Source organism: Juglans regia, chromosome 8, assembly GCF_001411555.2.
Source record: "Juglans regia cultivar Chandler chromosome 8, Walnut 2.0, whole genome shotgun sequence".
Classification (NCBI taxonomy): domain Eukaryota; kingdom Viridiplantae; phylum Streptophyta; class Magnoliopsida; order Fagales; family Juglandaceae; genus Juglans; species Juglans regia.
In genome coordinates, this window is record NC_049908.1 from 9,966,796 (window position 1) to 9,972,795 (window position 6,000).

Genomic DNA, 6,000 nt, shown 5'->3' on the forward strand with positions numbered 1-6,000 from the left:
CAAGTGCTAAGTCTTCAACTAGGGAACCAGTTGAGCCCTCCATATAAGATAATTCTCTCGATTGAGTTTGATTATAATGGGGTGATTGACATTAATAAGATGAAGTGTTGATGTAGGTGAAGCAGAGGAGGAGCCTGCAATTGAAGAAGGAGATGACATGGAAGCGAAAAGAATAAGGATGGTGATGTTGGTCAATATTGGCTCTTTGATACCATAAATGAGTCTGAATAATTGAGTATACTATGTTATAATTAACAATTAACGTGTGGTGGCTAATATATACAGATGTAAGCCAACCAAATCCCATAATCATGAGAGAAAATATGTGGACATTAAAGATACAAAAAGAGCTAGCTATCCGCATGATTTGTGCAAGCCATTAATTCATGACCTGGAGCTTCATTTAGAGCTTTATCTTTGGGAGAATTGGCTGAAACATTCTTGGAATTCTTGCTATCATGATGTATGGGATTTGAATTTGCATTGTCATGAAGCAAATAAGAGCATTTGGGGGACATTGCAACTAAAAGATGCATCTCGGAAAAGCCATTTAAGAGGATTAGATATGATGGTGGGTGTTAATTATTTTAACATGAAACATTAATATTAGAATTTTTGATCTTCTATGATCCACGATAATAAACAAAATAATATAAGTTAGAAACGTTCTTCATTGCAGCTTGACGGAGAATCTAACCTCACCATTAGAAAATGATCACTCTAACAACTTTACCTCTGAGTATCTCCCAATGAATTGAGGCATAATTATATTTGGTCATCATGAAATCTAGAAGTATTTGTGTCCCACTATAACTCATTAATTAAGTGATATAATCGAACTAGTATAAACTCATAGCGATATGGGTATGTGTGACATTGAATTTTAATAAAACTTTTACATTCTCCCACTTGGCCTACATAGCCATAAAAAACATTTTTATTTTGAAAGAAAATGAGATTATTACAATAAATTAACCATACAGTGCACGTTTGTTTTCAGAAAATATTCTTAACTCAAAATACATTATATGAGTTCTGCAATATAAATGTCAAATCAACTATCAATGCGAGTCATGACGGTTCTCTATTATATAACTAGCAAAATTCCTTCCATGTATTACATTATTTGTAACTTAATTGAACATGATCCTTAATAGGGACAATTAAAGCTAATATTGTAACGCCTTGGATTCAGATTCATATTTGTTTAAAATATTATCTTTCATCATTCATCCATACCATTCAATGTACATGTAAAGGGGAAAGATAAGAAAACAGAAACAATCATAATAGATATCATTAAATGTCCAAAAAATATTTAATACATCAAAGAGCTCACTAACACGTTCACATCATAAATAAAGACATATAAGACTCTTCTTTTAACATATTCTTTAAACTATTTCGCTACTAGACCCTTTGTCAATGGGTCTAATATCATAAGCATAGTACTAATGTGTTTTATGGACATTGTTTATTTTTATACTTTTTCTTTGACGCTTAGGTATTTGAGTTCCATGTGCTTGGCACCATTAGAATACCTATCATTTTTGGATAAAAATACTGCACATGAATTATTATAATAAATTCTCAGTGGCCTAGCAATAGAATCGACATGCCACAAACTTAGCCTCAAAGCATGCCACAAACTTAGCCTCCATTATAAACAAAGCAATGATAGTTTGTTTCATACTTCTCCATAAGAATGCTCTACCAGCCAATAGGAGCACATAACATAAAGTAGATAAATAGCTATCAGAGCAACCGATAAAATCAGAGTCAGAGTATTCAATTACCTCTAAATTGTTAGTTCTTCTAAAGGTGAGCTAACAATCCTTAGTTCCTTTTAGGTAGAGCAATAATCTCTTCATGGCTTTCCAATGAGACATCCTTGGATTACTTTATTAGTGTCAATGCGTGCCCACTGCACAACTAATGTCTAACCTCGTACAAATCTATGCATGTATCAAGCTCATTGAACTGAAACATAGGACGTAATACCCAACCCAATAATGTTTTGTTTAGAAAAATCCCAAGTTCATAGATTAATAGTCTAGCCCAACGGTTCTTCTTAGGCTAATGTTAAAATAAAATGACTAGTACACCTAAGTGAAATGGTGGGCTTATTCTTTTCATTGTTGAAAAGTACAACATGTGTGCCCTTCTTCTTCCTCTTCTGTTTTTTTCCTATACATTACAACCGGATCTCCCTCATTTCAGTAGCACTGCCCATTTTTTTTCTCTCTCTCTCTTAAATCTCCATAAAGATGATAGCTCTCACAGTGCTAAGTAGCTCTAGAAGATTCGAGCGCTGTCAACCCTTCAAATTTTTTTTTTATGTTGCTGCCATACGTAATGTAGTTCCATTAATTTTTGGTCATCGATTTCCTCCTCAAATTAATGGCATTTACCCTATAAATACCCAACTCCAAAGCTTTCCAATGCACCTAACTTAGCTTCAAGTTTTACCATCTCTCTTCATTCAAATATTATTTTCCCTTTCAACTTTTCTTCAACCAAAACGATTTCGGTAAGTCTCTCTTTCTTTTCTTTGGTTAATATGTTTATGCTAATACGTTATATGTATTTCAATTTTCTGAAAATTATTTCGCCTATGAGTTGAGCTTTTGAATTTAAAATACATGTATATATTTCTAATTTTCTCCTTGTGAATATTCTGAGTTCACCAAATGATGTTACACATGACGACCAAAAATGGTACAATAGTTTTGGTTTCTTTTTAGATTGATAATGCAATAATTAAATGATTTAGAATTCAATTCTATTTAATTTTTGGAAGAGTATGCCTTGGGTATTGTGAATGTTAAACGTGATGTAGGTTTCTGTTTAGTTGGTAAATGTTTAAATCTCTAGTTGGGGGTAGTTTATGAAATAAGAGATTTATCATTGAGTTTTTGAGAGATCAGCCTTGATGAAATTTAGGGCAGGTTTGGTAACAAAAATAAAATACAAAATTCTTATCTCATCTCATCTCATCATTACACATTTTTCAAATCTCCATACAAAATATAATAAACAATTCAACTTTTTCCAATCTCAATACACATTTTTCAAATCCCAAAACAATAATAATATTAAAACATAATATTTTAAGTTTCAAAACAAAATACAAAATTCTCATTTCACCCCCAAACCTGCCAGGTCTCGTTTGTTTTCAGAGATGAGATGAGTTGAGATTAAAGTTAAAAAGTTGAATAAAATATTATTAGAATATATTTTTTAATATTATTTTTATTTTAGAATTCGAAAAAAGTTATATTATTTATTTTATTTTGTGTCAAAATTTAAGAAAGTTGCAATGATCATGAGAAGAAAAGTTTTCAAAATTTTCAAAATTTTGAGTTTTAGTCTTGAAAGCAAACCAGGTCTGACATTTATTTTTGAGATTTTGAAATAACAAATACATGAGTTACATGATTAAATTCTTAGAAACCAGTCATTGTAATAGGTTTCGTATAAAGTGGCGATGCAATTTCTCAGAGGGTAAAATAGAGTAATGCTACTCATCATCTCAACTTCTATCATCTTTTCATCATCTTATGATGTGTCAGTAGATGATTGGATATTATTTATTATATTTAATTTATATACCTATCATCTAATGTCATATCATGAGATGATGGAAAGATGATGAATACATTTTTTTGACAAAATATTCTCGACTCTCTTCCACATGTTTTTCCGTAAGCTGAAAAAATACTTGTACAGTAGGATAGACTCTCAAGTATTATTACGTTTATGCCTTTAGTTTATAATTCATGGTCGAACGTGTTTTGATTTTGGTTTTACGTTCAGATAGTATTATTTTAGACTTATTTTTACATTCTTTCGATGTTAAGTTGGGTTTGATTTTATGGTGAGTTTGTGTTTATCTTCGGTTTACATCATTTATGAGTAATAATACACTATCTTTGTCAAGTGTTATTTCAAGTATCGAGGTATGTAGATTTAATTAAAAAAAATTTGAACATTTTATTTTTATGAAGAATGTATGAAGTGTTATTGTTCAGAAAATAATTTTTGTATTGCATAAAAAATGTTAGGACATCTGGAAGCAGAATAAAATATCATAAAATGTGTGATTTGAGATTTAACTTTTACATAAGTAGTTATGGCATATTCATATATGATAATTTTAAAAATTTCATGTAAATTATGGTATAGTTACGTGAAATGATATATGAATTTTATGTTAGTTCGGTACCGTTACTAAATTATGTTTGGGATTAGGGGTGATAAACAGTCCGGTCGGACCAATCAGACCAGACCAGACTAAGACTGAGATCAGTCGGTCTCGGTCCACGTTTTAGAAGATCGAAAAGTCTTGGTCAGGTCTACGGTCTAGGATTTTTTTAGACCGGACCGGACCGAATGAAAAATAAAATAAAAAATATTTTATACATATTATTTATATAATAATTGTACAATTAACAATATAAAATTTTAAATATGTTACTAATACTTGTTAATATTCTATAAATTAATAATATTTTATATATATCTTCATCTAACCTATCACTATTAACAATATAAAATTTTAAATATGTTATTAACACTTGTTAATATTCTATGAATGAACTAATATATAATATCAATTAGTTAATTATATAGTAATTATATAAATTAATAATGTAATTTTTATCTAATTTATTATTATTGACCATATAAAATATTTTTTTATTGAGTTTGTTACACAATCCACATTAATAAGTCACTTAGTTTAATTTAGTATTTTAAATAATTTTTTTTATTAATTAATTTAAAAAAAGAAAAAAAAAAGACAAAAAATGTTCAGTCCATTGCCGGACCGGAGCGGACCGGCCCATTTGCACCCCTATTTGAGATAATAACTACACTAAAAGACTTGGAGAAGGTGTAGACCGGCTCAATGAAAAATGTATGGGATGATAACTACTTGAAAAATATTGAGAAATTATAGACCATAAATAAAGGAATAAAAGGGAAGGATAACTACATCAAATGACATTGGGAAGATATAGATCCCAAATAGAGAAAATTTTATAGGAAGGATAGCTACCCTTAAAGGGGTAGTTCCCGATGGAGAGATTTCCGAAGTGCATCTTTACGTGGTATAAAATCTTCAATTTACGCTCAATACTTTGTTTTCATTTATTGTTTCCATTTTCAGTTCATTCTTTATTTATTAAATGAGGCTCATATGTTACATACAGCTTAATCAATCTAACTTATCGAGCTGTGGACTTACCTTCCACCTATAAATTCTTTATTTTACAGATTCTAAGGAGGCGCATGCCAAAAAAAGGCTTAGAGGACACATGGTAGGATTCGAATGAGAGCGATGGAATAAGTGTTGTCTATGAAATATTTATAATTTTATTTGAAACTTTTAGAAACAAATAGTTTGACTTGGTTTAATGTTTTAAATTCAATTTATATATGAAAGTTCTAGTTCATTTTCGTTATTATTATTTAAGTTATCATTGTAACGTCAATAGAATCACCTCCAATATTTAGAAAAATTGGGACTTGACAGTATGATATTAGAGCAAAGGTTTTATAGGTTATATCAACTCTAGGATCTTATTGAATTTTGAATTGTGTATGAATGGGTAGAGTAAGAGGCTAACTTATTTCTGATGATTGTGCAGTTCGAGAGGTACCACAAGAAGTTATGGAAGAAATTGCATGTAATTCCACGATTTGGAATGGACATGTAACAAATGGAGGATGCAATATGGAACAATTTAACCGTTTGCAACCTCCAACTTTTGAAGGAAAGACTGATTCAATTGTTGCTAAAGATTAGCTTGAGGAAATCGAAAAAATTCTTAGAGTTTTACAATGCACCAATGAGCAACAAATTTTGTAATCAACATTCAAATTGACTGGAGAAGCAAGATGTTGGCGGATCTCAAGAATGAGTCTCTTGGAACAAGAACAAAAGCAAACTCCAATTACATAGAGTCATTTTAAGTAAATTTTCTATGAGCGTTTCTT